This window comes from Myotis lucifugus, unplaced genomic scaffold (genome assembly GCF_000147115.1).
Source record: "Myotis lucifugus unplaced genomic scaffold, Myoluc2.0 scaffold_34, whole genome shotgun sequence".
Taxonomy (NCBI): domain Eukaryota; kingdom Metazoa; phylum Chordata; class Mammalia; order Chiroptera; family Vespertilionidae; genus Myotis; species Myotis lucifugus.
Window position 1 is genome coordinate 2,964,498 of NW_005871082.1, and position 19,226 is coordinate 2,983,723.

The 19,226-nt window shown below is 40.0% G+C and overlaps 1 non-coding gene across 1 annotated transcript; it reads right to left on the bottom strand.

Moving 5' to 3' along the window:
* Nucleotides 1-833: 833 nt before the first annotated feature.
* LOC111825617 lies at nt 834-957 on the bottom strand. Its single transcript, XR_002828807.1, has one exon. It is a non-coding gene; the product is annotated as a small nucleolar RNA SNORA32 (small nucleolar RNA).
* Between the last annotated feature and the right edge of the window lie 18,269 nt (nt 958-19,226).

The window sequence follows — 19,226 nt, forward strand, 5'->3', positions numbered from 1 at the left end:
TTCCCTTTTAAATTGTGTGACAACTGTCTGTTTTAGGGAATTTATTCTCACACATGTCAATCACAAGATTGTTACTGGATTTAATTCAAAATGTAAGAATAGCATGAATCATTGATGTTTACTATCTATATTGCATATCTATATTTCTGGTTGTGGAAATGTTCTAACTTAAAATTTTAAATTTTTGATAATAAATTAATATATGTCAACTTCTAAAAAATGTGGAAACATGAATATATTATAAGAAAGAGAATTTAAACCATGTATAATTTCACTACCTTGTAACCAGTATATTTTTTCATTGTAAGATAGATATTTTCTAACATTTTAATGTCTTATAATTAGTTACATGTCATAATTTAATTAGCAGAATATTTCTTAGTGGTATATCAAATTATGGCTCATCATACTTCTGATACCATCTCAGATTTAATGAAACATAGTACATTATATTTTAATGTACTATGTACTATTTTAAACCATATTTAGGATCGTAATTATATAATTTTTGGCCAACTTTAAATGAAATGCAACAATTTGAGCATCTTGTAGGATAAAATAAATCAGTATCATAATGTCATGATCCTTCAATAATGTTACACAGTTACACATTTTTTATAGAAATAGAGATGATCATATATTCAAAAACTACATGGTCACTAGCAGCCCAGAAAGATTAGCTAGACAAAGGACATCAAGGATATAGAGATCTAAGACACCTCTTACAAAAATCTCACTGATTATTAATAGCAATTACCAAATCACATATAGCTTGTGTTATATTTATAGTGAACAGTGCTGATCTAGGCAATGTAGATAAGTAATGGTTAATAAAATGTTCCCAAATAAGCTGAACACTGCCAACATAGCAGAAAAAAAAAACTTAGTGGGAAAATGTTTTTTAGTCATGTGCACAGCAAATGAGAGACTGCATTCTAAAAGCCTTGGTAATGACCATTACACAATTTTATAAATGAGTGAATCTAAACACCTATGTATAAAGAGAAAGTATCGGTTTCAAAATCCACAGGTCACTTAACTTATCTAAGTCTCAGTTTTACTTATCTGTACAATGAACTTACTAATAATACCTGCCACCTAGAGAAAGAAACCAGGATGGTTCAATGAAGTGCTCACTTGAATGTAAAATACTGAGTAAATGTAAGTGATCAGAATTAATGTTACTAGTTGCAAATATCATTAGTGATGATTCTTCAGGAAATGGCCCCTTTGCATTTACCTCAAAGGACAGATGGTTGATTTTATTCCATTAAATAGACACTAGCTAGCACTGGGAAAACAAGGCCAACCACAACTTTTGCCCAAGGCCCACTATGAGCCAGTTTACTTTCAAGATCTCATTCATTTGTTTTGATTGAATAAATTGATTTTCTCTTAACATTCACTGTTCTTCACTAACCACAGACCAAATCTCTTTCATGCACTTTCTATCCTCATGGAATATTTGCTATTTTCCTCAAGACACCCTTTGTCACCCTATCTCTGTAATTCTCTTATATAGAGTGCCTTCTTCATCTGTAACGATTCTCTTCCCCTTTCCTATCTCCAGATACAAATCTCTCCTAACTCAAAGGATATTTTAGAGTTAATTAATAGGTTCCTTGTCATTTACATTCTGTTCAAATGAAAAAAGAGAAATAAGAACTCGAGAAGAAATCTGTTCACAGTAGGTATTGGGCAATGCCATTCACATGCAACTCTCCTTGTATCCTTCCCAAGTGCAGCTATTCTGACGTCATTGCTCCTTCCTCCATACTCCCCAGAGCATTCATTGCATTATTTCTTATCACAGTTTACATCATAGTGTTTGTGTGAAAGTCTTATGTGGCCTAGTTTGTGAGGTCCTTGAGGGAAGAGATGTTATTTGTCCCCATAGCATCTGGCACACAGCACATGCATAATTGTTTTTTGTTTTTTTTTATTGAATTACTTTAGTCACTTGATTCTTAAGACCACTATCAATGTTATTTATCCCTTGAATTAAATCACTCCATCCACTTATTTGAATGATAACAACCAATGTCTGACATTTTCATGTATCTATTTATTTATTACATTAAATGTCAGTTTTCCAAGGCTTTCAACAAAACAGCCCTCTCTTTGGTGTTCCTTTCTGGGTCTTATCCTCAGCTAACATTTATAGCTTGGTTAGCTCTTCCTTTCCACTTTTTGTTTCTTCATGTCTCATAGTAGCACATGTACAGTAATTTCTTAATGCATCCCACGTGATTAAAGGAAAGAAGAACAATGATCTTTTTACGTGCCTTCCTTGCCTTCCTTTTCCCCCACACATATTTTGCCTCCTTCCAAACTCCCAATAGAGTTCAATTTAATTCCTCCGTGGGTCCTCTACTGTCTTGTTCTGTCTGGACTGTCAATCTTGTGGTCTGTTTCACAGATGCTATGCAGGGATCTTTCTTCATCATTATGTTGGCTATTCCTTTTAGTTTTTGCCTGTGTTGGTTTCCATGTTTTCTGGATCCCAGATCCTTATATTTGGTTTATTTCTTACTTTAGTATCATATATTCAGTAGTTTTGAAGAAATCTTTTACCAGAAATAGTATTGACTTTTTTGGTGGGAAGCTATTAGAAGTTTGACTTAGAATAGAATTCTAGGTTAGAGATGACTATCCCTCAGAATTTGGAAGGCATCGCCTGCCTCATGAGGGCCTGATGAAGTTCAGGTAAAGGATTATGTCAAAGGTAAAATATTGCTTGTCTGTGAGACGCAAGACACAAGGTCAGGGAAGGTCATTTGTGAGACAACATTGGAGTTGGGGATGGGAGTACTGGGCTGAATCAAAAGCCAGGCAGATTTTCCAAATCATTGTTGATTCAATGATGATAGAACATGGTAGAAAAGCCTGCTGAAAGTAAAAGTAATGAAAGTAGAGACTGTGATGTGGAGCCAGAAAAAAAAAATGTTCTGGAACAAAAAATAAAAAATATGCTATCTCCAGCCACTTTCAACTTGGTGTCAAGCTGGCTGAGAGGGAGCCTCTCCAGGGGCCAACCCAAATCTTGGTACCTAGACACCCTCCCACCCCAATTTAATTTTCTTAGATGAGGTTTGCTCAGCTCCCATGAATTCCTATATGACCCTGAAACATAAAATGCAATCATACCAGGGAGCAAAGCCATTCATGTTTGCTTATAATTGAGGATCTTTCAGTCCCACAACTAAGGCCAAGAAAAAAAAGACTCAAGTGGTTCTTTTTTCCCCCAATCATCCTGCTTAAGAGGGCCCTTTAGTTCTACATCGTTAGGCAGCTGCTATCTCTGAAATGGGAAGGTTAGGGATGTTGGCCAGGCCAGCATCAACTACTGAGAAGCCTGAACAGCCACCAAATGCAGAATTCTATGAGGACACAGAATTCCATCTGAGTCAACACCAGGAAATGAGTATACAGTGACTGTGTTATGTATTGCCCCATGCTGCCGGAAATTTTCTCCTCAGCGTTGGTGCTAATGCACTGCCTGGTCATTCAGAGCAGTGGTGACAGACCTTCAGGATCATTCTCTAAATGGTGCCTCAGTGTGCCCTTCTCATGCACAGTGTAACCAAGTTTGGATACCAGATATTAACATGCAGAGACTTTAAACTATTGCAATTAAGTAAAGTATGCTTGGATCTCTTGTCTCTTCCAGAGCAGATGGGCTATGTATCTGTTCTGAGAAAGAAAAATTCTTGTTACATGCTAGTCCCCTACTTAAACTTTTTTTGCTTAGAAATAATACTTATTTAAGCTTTGGATATTTATGATACTAAAAGAGCATTGGGGAAAGAAATGAATCCCTTTGCATCTCAAGTAAGGTCAAGGAAAACCTGGAGAAAGGTCATTAAAGGTATGAGAATACTCTCTTGCCACCCAACTCCTCCTCCCCGCTTTGCCAAAAAGGTTACAGGTTTCCCCTTCAGGCCTTGATTGAAAAGTGTGGTCCTCCTGATAGCAGCCTCAGAATCTCAATATCTCACTAGAAATTCAGAATCTCAGGCCCTATCCCTCCTCAATCAGAATCTTCATGTTCAACAAGATCCCTAGGTGATTCGTATAATCGTTAACACTTCAGAAGTACTGCCCATAAGGAGATTGCATAGTATTACGAGGCACAGGATGTCAATGAGTTTTATTATTGGTGATGTTACTTTTAATCATTTTGATAAGGTGGTGTCTTCCAGGTTTCTTAACTATAAAATTACTTATTCTCCCTTTGCAATTAAAAAGCATTTTATGCTGGAATACTTTGAAACTACATTAAGTGTTCTATTTCTCTTCATATTTTTGCCCACTATTTTTATATCTATTGACAACACGCAACCACAACAATTACTACGACAGAATTTACCAAATGGTGATTTAAAAAAAAAATTAATAGACTATTTTTGGACACTTGAAACATATACATGTATTCCCCACCTAATTTCCCCTATAAATAACATCTTACATTAATATATTTGTTATAATTAATATTGTCCCGTTATTAACTAAAATTTGTTCAGATTTTCTTAGTTCTACCTACTGTCCTTTTCTGCCCAGAATTCCACCCAAGATGCCACATTACATTTAGTTGACAATTCTCCTTAGGCTCCTCTTGGTTTGACAGTGCTCAGACATTTTTTTCCACTAGGCCTTCCTCATTTCTTCATTGGAATTCAACTTAAAGAGCTACCCCTTCTCCACCACTTATTTAATTATTTATGTCTGTATGGACTCATGGATATTCATTTTATGCCATGTATCTTACGCCATTATTATAATTACCCATTTGACTACACAGATTGTCTCAGATGTGTCATTAGGAATTCCTTCAAGTTGACTCCCTGACATGTTCCCATCTGCTTTTGAGCACTTATGTTCTGGCATCATAACATGTTCTAGGCCAGGGGTGGGCAAACTTTTTGACTCGAGGGCCACAATGGGTTCTTAAACTGGACCGGAGGGCCGGAACAAAAGCATGGATGGAGTGTTTGTGTGAACTAATATAAATTCAAAGTAAACATCATTACATAAAAGGGTACGGTCTTTTTTTTTTTTAGTTTTATTCATTTCAAACGGGCCGGATCCGGCCCGCGGGCCATAGTTTGCCCACGGCTGTTCTAGGCTCATCATGCACTTTCTCTGACCCCAGCCTTTGAATCAGATATTTTTTTGAGGAGTCTGGATCTTTTAACTGGTGAATGGTATTAAGAAACCAATATCTGGAGTCTGGGTATTCTTTTTGCTACTGAGTTGTCATTACTTCTAGGCTCTCCCAGTGGCAGAGCTAGAAATAGATGGATGTATTCTAACCCATACATGCATATGTTCCTTTACCTATTTCCGGGAGTTCATGCTGATACCTCTGATTCCAAACCAAAAGCATTTTCTGTAGCCTCCCCTTTTAATTATTTGCAACTTCTTTTTCTGACAAGAAGCCTGGCTTTCATGATCATGCCATGATATTTACTTATTTATTCAATCCTAGAATCCAAATAAAGAAGTTATAGAATTGCTAATTCATATCTCTGTGAACAACAAATTTACTAACTAGAGCACAAAATCTGTGTACAGTTTTTCCTATCTTTAGCCTTACAGTATTTGTTGCAATAACATTTGTCAAGATTACTTAGTTCTTTCCTTCCCCACCCTCTTTATTGCGGTTATGTGGTTCATTTGTAAGACAGTGAGGTTCATTTTTACTGTTTGTATTCCATCTTGGGTCCTAGGGAAGGGGAATGTTTTGACTATTGAAGTTTCCCATCTTCGACAAAGAGCACAAAGTAAAGCAGGTAATATTCCAGTATTCCTTGACCTTATAAAGTATTTAATAGGGAACAAGGGACATAATCCTCTTTGATCAGCATATGATTATCAGTATTTTAAAATCCTTGTCTCAATATAATCCAAAGAAGCAAAGTAAGATCTAGTCCAGAAAAGAGAGACATTCCTAATTTAGGCTTGCTCTAAAAACAACAGCGTGCCTTCTTTCTGTAATCTAATGAAATTTCTAACCAGAATTCATACATCCAAATAAAACTTGGGAGGGGGCGGAAGAAGTGACAAGTCAATAAACCATTAGTGAGAAACATATTAGGCACTTATTAAAATAAAACTTGGGAGTCAAAAACAGTGTTGTAGAGAGTCCACAAGGTACTGGCTACTCTATATAGCAGCTAAGGCATAAATAAGTAAAATATTAACTTATAAGAATAAAATACTTATCCCTTTGGTCTGGATATCTAAAAGCCACTATAACATTCTGAATTTTGTTTTAGCAAATTCAAATCAGAGATTTAGGGTTCTAAGTATCAATGGAGTTATCTTTCTTTTCCTTCAAGGGAGGTATAAAAACAGCCCTTAGCTCCAGCGCAACAGATAAGCTTCAGCTTGACCCCCTTGTTTTTTATCCAATGCCTCTTGACTACCTTTTTTCTCTCTGTATTCTTTCCTATTTGCTTCTAAATATCACTAAATCTCTCTCCTCTGAGTAAAATTTATGGCACCTGATCTGTCTCACTCTCCCCACAGATTGAGAGAAAATGGTTTTAATACCTCATTAGAAACAATTAAACAGACATTTGGAAAGACATTTTAACGTTGGTTTTAGTTGTTTCTGAAGGAACCCAACTGCTTAACAGCCCTTCTCACAACTTGGATGTTCCTTTTCCCTTTCTATTATGTAAGCTACCCCAGTGTATTCAGTGGTCAATACCATTCCAAAATGTTAGTGGCTTAAAACTATACTATATAAGTGATTTTACTTACACATTCTATGCTGGTTGCATCTCTCCATTGGTTGGCTTTTCTTTGAGCAGTGACTCTGAGATGCAGGGAACTTTCATTGAGTTCACCACTTCTCTTTGTTTTGAAGCTTTCTCCACTCAGGAATAAAATGGAGGAGTACGGGGTGGAGATTGCACAGGGTAGGGATTCATGAGTCAGGCCAGGAAGTGGTATATATCACTTCTGCCCACATTTAAGTGGCAGAACCCAGTCACATGGGTATGCCCAGCTGCAGGGAGAATGGGAAACGGGTGCAGCTGAGGGCCCATAGGAGTGAAGCAATGGGTTTGTTAACAGCCAACTTGTCTCTACCACACACAGCTAGTCAACTCCTACTTAATAGGTTCCTATTTTTGCTTAAACTTATTTGATTTGATGTGTTGTCACCTGCAACCCAGGGTACAGACTAATCCAGATCTTAGGTATAGGAATCTAAGTTCAGGCAAGGACAAGTTCTAAATCCCTAAGATGAGCATTGAGGTAATTGCAGTATAAATTTCATTGTTCATTTTTTTGTTGTAAAAAGATAAGAACAAAGAATAAGAATATAAAGTAAGAGATGGTAAACACATTTTGAAAAAGGTCACAATATCTAGCAAAATATTAAGGAACTGTCATTTTGTTAAGAGTTAAACTTTTTCTCTAACCATGGACATACATTACTACCTTATAGAGTGACATCTTATAGAGTGATTTATCAATTTAAAAAAAATGTTTTTATTTATTTATTTCAGAGAGAGAGATAGAAACATCAATGATGAGAGAGAATCATTGATCAGCTGCCTCCTGCACTCCCCCTACTAGGGATTGAGCCAGCAACCCCAGCATGTGCTCTGACTAGAAATCGAACGGAGACCTGGCTCAACCACTGAGCCACACCGGCTGGGCTGATTTATCACTTTCTAGCAAGGTCTAACTGAGGCATTCACTGGTTTTATAAACTCTCCCTAGTTATTCTGCATATGTCTCCTCATAGACCAATGGTTCTTAGATTTGGCCATACATCAAAATAACATGGATATCCAGACCAAAAACAGATCATCAACCATCAATCAATTTAGGTTAAGCTCTATATTTATTTAATGCCACAGGTGATTCTGAGGCACAGGCAATTTGGAGAACAACTGTAACAGGGTATAGAAATAGATGTGAATCTGATCTGAGTAACAAATATATATTTTCCATAGTTCCCCAAGTTAAATTTTAAATTTTAAATCATTATGATATTGAGTTATAAGGACCACATGGAAGATGTCAAAAACAATCTATAAGAATAATTTTCATAAAATGTACGGTAGGCACTTTGAATTTAGAGATGTCTTGGGTGATATGGACTGTGCAAGCTTCATGGTGCAAAGTTATTTGACCTGGACCCTGGTAAGTAGGTTGAATCTGATGAGAAGACAGGACAGGCCATTCCAGACAGGTTGAAGAAGAACAAAGTCATAGTTGGGAAAGCACCAGGAATAATCAAGGGGATAACAAGCAGACTCAATGTGGCTGGAGCAGAAACAACGAAGAAAAAATACAAGGCAGCACAACCAAATGTTAAACTGCGCACTCTGAGCTCAAAGTGCTATGGAAATTCTAAAAGGAGAGCATTTGGTTAGAACAGACAAAGAGACTTCATGAAGAAAGCAGAACTTGAGCTGCGTTACAGCAAAGGAGAAAGGGGGATCAGGGTGAAGAAGGATATGTTGTCCAAATACAGCAATTATTAGTTGGGTGGTAAATCTGCCCATTCTTGAACTCTGCACTCTCAACTTTGGTCTCCAACTTTGGCCCCTCCAGATTTAGTGTTCATTTTCATTCTCAACTGAAATTTTGTCTTTGGCTCTATTCTTACTGTTTTTAACTGAGCCAACTCCTGTGGTCTCAGCATTTTTGTTGTCTTGGATGAGAAGGCCTGTGTAGCTTCAGCAATACATAACTCAACCATTAGGTTGATTGCTTGGCTGGGCCAGCCCCAACTACCCCAAGGAATAAACACATAGCACAAGCAATTCCCACAGGCAGTAAGGACTAGAACAGAACTGATATCAAATGGTAGGGCATAGGGAAGGACTTGGAAAGCAAAGAGGATTGAGTTTCATATACATAATATACATTGATACATACCAAAGACAATATAAGTCCCTTACCCTGGGATAACAATATGTTTAGATGGGTTTTGAATGAAATTCTGAGTATTGCATCATAAGCAAGTATAAATGCAAAATCTCCATTTTTGTTGACTTCCTCGAATTATTTTTTTATTTTTTAATTAAATCTTTATTGTTCATATTATTACAGTTGTTCCTCTTTCCCCCCCATAGCTCCCCTCCACCCGGTTCCCACCACCCCCCGGCCCTTACCACCCCCCCACTGTCCTCATCCATAGGTGTACGATTTTTGTCCAGTCTCTTCCTGCACCCCCCACACCCCTTTCCCCTCAAGAATCGTCAATCCACTCCCTTTCTATGCCCCTGATTCTATTATATTCACCAGTTTATTCTGTTCATCAGATTTTTTATTCCCTTGATTTTTAGATTCACTTGTTGATAGATATGTATTTGTTGTTCATAATTTTTATCTTTACCTTTTTCTTCTTCTTCCTCTTCTTAAAGAATACCCCCCAGCATTTCATATAATACTGGTTTGGTGGTGATGAACTCCTTTAGCTTTTCCTTATCTGTGAAGCTCTTTATTTGACCTTCAATTCTAAATGATAGTTTTGCTGGGTAAAGTAATCTTGGTTGTAGGTTCTTGTTATTCATCACTTTGAATATTTCTTGCCACTCCCTTCTGGCCTGCATAGTTTCTGTTGAGAAATCAGCTGACAATCGTATTGGTACTCCCTTGTAGGTAACTGACTGTTTTTCTCTTGCTGCTTTTAAGAGTCTCTCTTTGTCTTTTACTCTTGGCATTTTAATTATGATGTGTCTTGGTGTGGTCCTCTTTGGATTCCTTTTGTTTAGGGTTCTCTGCGCTTCTTGGACCTGTAAGTCCATTTCTTTCACCAGATGGGGGAAGTTTTCTGTCATTATTTCTTCAAATAGGTTTTCAATATCTTGCTCTATCTCTTCTTCTGGCACCCCCATAATTCAGATATTGGTATGCTTGAAGCTGTCCCAGAGGCTCCTTACACTATCTTCATATTTTTGGAGTCTTTTTTCTTTTTGCTTTTCTGGTTGGGTGTTTTTTTCTTCTTCAAATTTCAAATCTTTGACTTGATTCTTGCAATTCTCTAGTCTGCTATTGGATCTCTGTATAATATTCTTTATTTCAGTCCATGTATGCTTAATTTCTAGTTGGTTCTTTTTCATATCCTTGATGGTCTCACTAGATTTATCAAGCGTCTCACTAAATTTATTGGTGGTTTCTAGAAAATTCTTGAAAAACCTTATAACCATGGTTTTGAACTCTATATACAGGAGTTTGCTTCCCTCCATTTCTGTCATTTGCGATCTGTTTCTTTGTCTCTGAATTTTGGCTGCTTCCCTGTGTTGATAGAGTAGCTTTCTGTGCTAGATGTCCTATAGGGCCCAGTGGCTCAGCCTCCCCAATTACCTGAGGTGGACACTCTTGGTGCACCCATTTGTGGGCTTTGTGCACAGTCTTGCTGTAGTTAAGCCTTGATTGTTGTTGGTATCACTGGGAGGAATTGACCTCCAGGCCAATTGGCTGTGAAAATCAGCTGTGTCTATGGTGGGAGAACTTCTATGCTGGAGACACCCTTATGGGGCAAGGCTTGCTTCAGTGGGGCTTTGGTGCTCACTAAGTCTTCCCCCTGAGTGTGTCCCTTATGGATCTGAGGAGCTGTAATCTGGATGGCCCCACTCTGACCACTGGGTACACTGGCTCTAGGATCTCTAAGGAGGTGCTAATTTAGCCTCTGCCTGAGGCTACCCAGCAGGAGCTACAGAGAGATATGCAGATTCCTCTTCTTTGTTTGGGGTTTGGAGGTGCCCAGATGAGGCCCAGCTGTGAAGCAATGCAAGCTGCTGTGGGGCCTTGGGCCTTCTTTTGGATGTTCTGGGTCTCTCTAACCCAGCTGCAGTTTGTTAGGTAATTTTAGATTGCAAAGGGCCAGGCCATTCATATGCAAAAGCCTCTGCGCACAGCTTGGGTGGGGCAGGGTCTCAGGGAATCAACAGGGGGGAGCAAACAGCTATGGCTGATCCTCAGCCCTGCCCTAAGAGGCCCCAGGTCTCAGTGTCCCGCGGTAATCTCTGCAAGCACCTCTGAGAGAAAGCCGCCCTCGAGTTCTGCCTGATGCCAGACAGTCCAGTTTCTCCCCATATGTGTCTTGGTCCCCAGAGACTCGCCCAGAACTGGAGTTCAGAGCCATCGGGAGCTTGTATCTCCCTCCCGATTGAAAAAGACAACCGCGTCCTCAGTTGCCAGCCCTTTCCACTTGTGCCTCCGTACCTCTGCACTTTACTTCCGCACCTCCTCTGAGTCTCAGTGTGCTTTTCTCTTTCTTTCTAGTTGTAGAATTTCCACTCAGCCAGCCCTCCTGTGGTTCTGGGTAATGTCTGTTTTGTCCTTTAGTTGTAGTTTTGAAATGGTTGTACAAGGCAGCAATTTCAGGTGTTTACTTATGCTGCCATCTTGGTTTCTCCAAGTCTTCCTTGAATTATTAACAAACAAATCATTTTCCACCACAGGGAGGTACACATTTAAAACTATGGTATCAATTGCACTGGATAAGCAGAACCATATAGAATTCAGCCTCTTATTCCACTATTGCAGCCCTACTTTTACTCCCCAATTCACAGACAAGATCAGGTTTAGAGTATCTTTAATTAAAGTTCTGTCTAAAATAAATAGTCTGAATGACACTAGATGGTAGCAGGGACAATTAAAACAAAGTTACTTGGTGTCCTATTTATCTGTCATATGGGCTGATTTATAAGCTTCCTACAAGAAGTAATTTAATGGCTTTTTAATAGAAAAAGGCTTGATAAAATACCAGCAGACAGTATTGTGGGTAATGACCCAGGCTTTAATGATTTTAGTAATGACTTGTCTTATCTATTTACCTGTTCTCAAATAAAGGCTGAAGTTGCATAGATGAGCATACATGCATGCACATTATCTTCTGGTGGACTAGGCTGCCTAATAGCCTTCAGTAGAGAAAATGTAAACACACTTAAGTAATTAAAATATATGCAATTCAAGAAAAGAACAAAACTGGAGAAAACAATAATAATAGTAATAAAAATAGATGATACCATCCAGACAAAAACTATTTAGTATCCATTCTGACTCACCTTGGATTTCCATCAAGAAATATGTGGCATCTTCCTAGAGCACATGCCTTTTAAACACTCCCAGCAAGTTTCACAGAGATCTTGGGTTAGCTACTGCTAAAAAGGATGAATAGAAATAGCTTATATCCCTCAAGTAGCCTTTTGGCATCCATACACAACACAGGCAACTCTCATAAGCAGTAAGAATAGCACAAGACTCAATACAAATGGCATCTCTCCTACTGATTGTCTTTTGGTCTTATTATCTCAAATACAGATCTGGCAGCCACAGCCACATTCTGGATAGCTTCCCCTGCAGGAGTAAGGGAATAACTGGGAACTTACTATTATAGAAAAAGACCAGGTCAAGTGTAGTGACATCCTAGGTACTGTTTTATTTTAGTATTGAAAGTGTTTGAGAGACAGAAGCCTGGGTACAAGCCAGAGGGTCAGTCAGGAGCAGGAAGCTGGGTCATAAGAGGAAAAATCCACAATGACTGGCACCCTTGGCCATCGGAGACAATGGGATCAAGGAACATCCAGGATCTTATGCTGCAGACAGAGCTGAGTCAGTTTTGGGCACCGTCTATAACTGGTCTCTATGCGGGAAAATAGCAGCTCATTACTTCAGGGACATTGAGCTCACCTCTGACCTTTGCTCCTTGTGCCCCAGACAGCACTACTTGCCTCTGGCCAGGATGAGATGGTCCATGAGCTCATTTCTGGGCAAGGTTTCTATGAAACAGAGACAGGGTCCACTGGGGCTAATATGTGAGGGAAATTTCAGGGCCTTGTTTCCTAAGAGAGCTGGAAAAAACATTATTAAGTACTGAGAAGAATAGCCAGTGGGCTTTTTAAATAAAATTAAAAAGGAAAAGCAAAATGAGAATTTTCCCAGGAAAACTTGACTTGAGCATACTTTGTGCGGGTGGAGCAGCAGACACCGGCACTGACCTTGCTGACCAGCCTTGGAGAAAACCAGGAAACAAGCAAAGCTCACCCTCTAAGCTCCTGCTAAGCAAGCTGTCTCTTTCCTCTCCTGCGGCCCCTGGGAACCTTTCCAGGTTTGCCCTCCCAGTGGGTAGCCCACCCTGAAAATTAACAAGTCCATTTTCTAACTTGTCCAATACAGTAGCCAGTAGCCACATGTGTCTTTGAAATGTATCTGAAATGTAATTAGCCTGAATTGAAATATGCTATAAAGCAGTGGTTCTCAACCTGTGGGTCACGACCATAGGAAAACACATATAGCATATCAGATATTTACCTCACGATTCATAACAGTGAAATTATGAAGTAGCAAAATTACAGTTATGAAGTAGCAACAAAAATAATTTTATGGTTGGGGGGGTCACCACAACATGAGGAACTGTATTAAAGGGTTGCGGCATTAGGAAGGTTGGGAACCACTGCTATAAAGTATAAAATGCATAACAGAGTTTAAAGATTTAGTACAAAATAAGAATGTTAAATATCACCTAAATGTTTTTATACTGATTACATGTTGAAATGAAAATATTTCAATAATAATACATTAGGTTAAATAAAATATATTATTAAAACTACATTTTTCTTGACTCTTTTTTAAAAAAATATGGCTACTTTAAATTATAATATTACATCTGTGGCTCAAATTATATTTCTATTGGACCACACTGCTTTCCATCCTTAGGGCTCTTATTCCAATACTAGAGGCCTGGTGCATGAAATTCATGCATGGGTGTGGTCCCTAGGCCTGGCCAGCATCGAAGGGTAAGTGTCTGACATGGAAGGGCAGGTCCCAGCTGACCTCTGGGCCCTAGGCAGCACCTGGGCCTCTGGGAAGCCATGCGCCCCCCTCTACCTGAGTCATTGGGCCCCCGCCCAGCTCCTTCAGTGCTTGGGAGCTGGTCACCATTTGCAGGGCTATCGGCGGGGCGATTGGGCACCGCTTGCACCCACCTTGGCCTGGCGCCACCCACTCACCTGCTTCACCATCCTGCCGCAGTCCCGCTCTCATAAGGGCCCATTGGGGCTGGCAGCACCTCCACTGCCACCCACTGCCAGCGCTGCATTGTCAACACCTGCCATGTTCCGCGCCGCCCCCTGGTGGTCAGCGCACGTCATAGCAAGGGGCCTAACTCCTGGTAGAAGTCCTGGTCAAGGGGACAATATTAGGCTTTTATTATATAGGATAATAAATTTAACCTTGACAATGACAAGGGTAAGCTTTCTCAAATAACATATTTGATTTTAACAGGGGTGAGAGGAGAAAGGCATGTGGGGGAACATGTAATTAACTATCTTATCCTAGAATGTGTTTCCTTTTTCTTTACTCTGGCACTCTTTTTCACCCATCAAGATCCAGATAAAATGTCTCCTCCACCAGGAAGTTTTCTGTAACTCTCCCAGGCAGAGATAGTCCCTTCTGTACTGTCGGAACACTCCATGCAAATCTCCATCAAATACACTTTAAGTCATACCCTAATTAATGCATTTCTTTTAATTTACATATCTCCCCTAAGTTGTGAACTTCTTAAAAGAACTGCCTTATTAATTTTACTAATAATCATAATACTTTAATAGTCATACTAAAAATGTTTTCTGACATCTTAATTTATTCTTTATACATTTATAAACTAATTTATAAATTTAATTCATCCTTAAATCAAGCCAAGCTATTCAACCCACAGCAGTATCTGCCCACACCCTTTCTTCTTCACATATCCCCTAATTCACCTTGTAGTGAGCGTTCCCCTCATGAAATGCCAACCGAACTTCCAATGAATTCACCTAGAAATAACTATCTTTGATAATGAAACAAGGACTTTCACCATGTACTTTGACTGCCCATGTAAGTATCCTAGGTTTATCTCCTTGTATATCTTACACATTATCCAACCCAGGCCAGCTTTGTCCCCTGCTCTTGCTGTTCTGAAGGTTCTGCTGTAAGCTATCTCCTTACCTCACCCCTAGGAATATTCTCCTGCTTCCAAATGCAATGTTTGTTACATTGTTTGGCTGTTGACTCTTCTCAAAGCCAGTGGAATATGGGATTCACTAGGAAGATGATGAAACTATGATTCAAAGACTTAATGATTTAGAATTGTGTCCTTTCTTCTGATAGCTGACAATCTGAGAGCTGGTAAAGTCAGCTCTCTAATACATCCAAACTAGGCTGTCAATTGGTCCCACCTGTGACTTTATTATTCCTTGTCATGGAGACAGATATCCTGTGTGTAGTAAAAGGAGTCAGAACTTTGCTTAACTGGTTGGAGATGTTGCCCTTCTGCCAAACACCCCATGGAATGCCTAGGGAGAGGCCCTGCTCCTGTAACCAGACACCTTTTTTCTAAAAGTTGATGTGTTAGCACCCCATACCACTTGGCTTTGGAAAAAGCATGTTCCAGCCTTTGTAAAGGGTGGCCTGGAAAGAGGAGGCAGCCACAAAATTCTTGTGAAAGGGATACAGTCAAAACTCTATCTTCAATTATCATTGAGATAGTATAAACAAACCAGATTGCCAAAGAATTACCATTGAGTAAGTGGGAGGGAGGGGGAGAAGTGTTAAAAACTTCCTTTGCCCTTGAGAAGGTAGTGACAAGACACTTAATTCAATTCTTATTAATTTGATTCTTAAAGAAAAAAAGGAAATCTAATTGATACATATCTTCATATTGAAATTGGAGATTACACAGTTGTGGAAATTTAGTTCTTAGCTTCCTTGCCTAACTTCTACTTGTCAGGTCCATTGGGATACTTTAGAGATAAAAAATGAGAATAGCCTGGAATGCTCCAAGCCCTCCCACTTTGCCTGAATAACATTTATCACTTCTTTCTTCCCTTCTCAGCTTGGACATCACCCCTACTCTGATTTTCCATGACCGACAGAGAAGTTCACTACTGTGTGTCCAGTTCTCAGCACAGTGCCTGATCCACATGAATGGCCCCAGGATACAGGCAAAAATATTCAACGTGGAGGTCAAGAACTAGCTCCACCATTTACCTTTCTGAGGCTTGTGTGCTCATTTGAAGAAAAGAAAGAAAGAAAAAGAGAGGGAGGGAGGCAATAGTATCTACTTATAGAGCTTTCTGAGACAAGTAAGCTTATGTGTGTGAAAGTAATTTATAAACTGGAATGCCTTAAAAGATTTGAAGCTCTCACTGCGTTTACCCTTTTCCCTACATATTTTGCTATGAGGGTTGAAATATAATGCAACATCTTGGCATGTGAGCCAAAATGATCTGGAAAGCAGGTTGGAGAGAGTTTACCAACCATATTCTCTGCTAAATGCAATTCTGCAGTGGACTGCATATAATCCGTGGCTTATATGCAGAGAATTCCTCTGGGTAATTTCAGCAGCCCAGCTCAGAGGTTCCTGGAAATCAGAAGAGGAGAAGATACAGGATAAAGATAGTTTCATGCTTCTTATCATCTGTGACTCTGCCCACGGTCAGGTTCTACTGAGTTTTGAGACCTGCGATCAGTGGGAGAGCTCTGATGTTCTGTTCAAATGTCCAGTGTTTCAATAGCTTTGTCAAATGATTGATTAGGTTGAAGATGAAGTTAAGTATATTATCTTGCCTTCCCAGGGAGCAGTTTCTGGCAGTTGAAAGGGTGAAAGAGAGGCATACAGAAATTTTGCTCACTGGCCTCTTGATTCAGCATAACATTTTGAATAAGCTAAGATGAAGGGCGGACTAAAGTAAAGGAGAGGAAAAATTAGTCAACCAGGAAAGATTGAATTTGTTCATTGTACCAAGGCAAGTGTGGATAGTTTTAATAAGGTGATGATCCCATTTCAATTATCACTATTTATGAAGTAGAACTGAGTTGTGGAACAGAGCTTAGTATGAGGACAGCCAAAGAAAGAAAACCAAGCCAAATTTCTCACTCAAATCTGCTATCAGTTTTCTAAGTGACCTTGACAAGCTGTTTAACCTCTTATGCTCTAACATTCTTATATGAGAGATGCAAGGTCAACATGACCAAACCCAGTAGAGTCAACTATTGAATCTTAAGGATCATGAATTAAGTTCCCCAAGTGTAGTTGACATATGTGTCTTTGTAATTCTTTGTTGCAATGAATAGATATCTAGCCTCACCCTTAGAAAATATTTGTACTATAAGAAAACACAAGAACTTTTACAGGCAGCTGGGAGAAGAAAAAGGAAAGCAGGCCACATGAGCATAAGAACTGGAACTGGGAAGTCCAGGAGTGAGGCAACTTTCCTGTTTCTCTTGGGCAGCATGGGCGTTGGCATCTTGGTCTATCTCTGTCTCTTTTTTTTATTTTGATTGGCTTCCTCTGGCTGCATATGATCTGAAATGGCATTTTAGGCAATCTATTATCACTTACTTTCTAGTACCTAGGAAAATTGACTGAAGCACCTCCACTTGGATCTAATCAGCTGTGGTCATTAAATTCAGGGTCACATGATAGAAGAGGACAGTAGGGCTCTGTGTAGAGGCAGAGTTCTCAAAGAGGGGATGGAGGCAGATGTACAAGTCATTTAAGTAGCGAAATCTATTCTTTGAGAGCATATTGGGACTTATGAAGGGTGCTAATGATATGGAAGGAGGCACAGATTGGGGAGAAGCATGAGGGAAATGGTCTTCTTTATTCACAAACCAGGCCAATAAAGCAGAAAATCAGGGTAGACCAAAGTGTGATCAATCTCTCTTTTCTCATGTGTGCTTTCACAAGGAAATGGTGATTTCAGTCTTCTGTGAGTCACCAAGGGAAAAGAAACTCTGTAAGTGGGCCTCTAATTGTGGTTAAGAAAAAAATGCCTTTTAAAAAGTCTGTGTCTAATTTTCCCCTTACCAGCCAGTATATTCAGCAGATTAGCACCAGTAACCAAAATATTAATATACTCCTAGATTTTAAGTGCCCTTTAACTGCCATGCACATTGTCTCTGCTTGCCCTCTGCCAGGTATTTTGAGTGATTCAAGGCAAAAGTACAAAGAAAGGCCCCATACTGTGGCCTTCTCACCTTCTTTCCCACATCTACCTCCATCTTTCACCATAGAGAGCCTTCGCTACATGGACTATTCCTCCTCCAAAACAATCCATATTATGCCTCCAAGTGGGTCATGGGAAACAAATGTGTAGCTCACTCTTGGAAGAAAAGCTTGGGGGAAAAAAGTGAGCAAGCCCTGAGAACAACATCTCAGGTTCCCAGAGCACTAGAGGAGTGGGGAGGGGAGGTTTAGTGTGAGGGAACACCCTCCCTCCGGGCTCTGCAGACTCCTCACACCCTATGGGAGAGGCTGACCTATAAAGTGCCAAGTCCAATGTGGGGACATTAGCTGCCAAGGTCTAAGAGCAGATCTGGCTGGCAATGTTAGGAATCACCTAGGGAATCTTTGACTGAGGTGGGGCCTTTTATAATGGGGATAGAGCTATGATTTCAAACTTGCAGCAGGGACAAAAGCTAGCATGTGTGTGTGTTATTGGCCATAGGGGGCTAGGAGTCTGGCTTTTTTGTCATGTGCTATCAAGGAATAGAAGGATCATTCAATGAAATCATTAAAACTCCTAAAGAGTATTTCCTACATGGAGGGCAGCTATCTACACTAATAAAAGAGAAACATGGTAATTGGCGTACGACCGCTACCCTTCCCATTGGCTAATCAGCATATCCTTATGCAAATTAACTGTCAGCCAAGATGGTGGCCAGCAGCCATGCACTGAAGCGAGCAGGGAGGCTTGCTTGCTCCAGTGATGGCGGACTCCAACGTTCCCCGCCTGAGTTGCCGGCCTCTTAGCTGCAACTCTAAGCAACTATGTACTATGTTGCAAATAAGAAGCTAAACAAAACCCCAGAAACCAGCTGTCAGTCAGCCCCGGACCGCAACATTGTATCGATGTTTTCAGCAGCAAGGCCTCAGAGCTAAAGCTGGCCCAGAATAAAAAAAGAAAAGAAAACAAGGAGCGGTTGGGAGCTTTTAGTCACCTGCCAGCCGGAAAACAGCCCTCAGCCCCTCAGCCAGCCTGGCCAGGCACCCCAGTGGGGACCCCCACCCTGATCCAGGACACCCTTCAGGGCAAACCAGCTGGCCCCTACCCATGCACCAGGGCTCTATTCTATATAGTAAAAGGGTAATATGCCTCCCAGCACCGGGATCAGCGGAGCAGCGAGGCTCCCGGCACCGGGATCAGCATGACAGGGGGCAGTGCCCTAAACCCCCTGATCGCCCTGCGCTCTGTGTGTGACAGGGG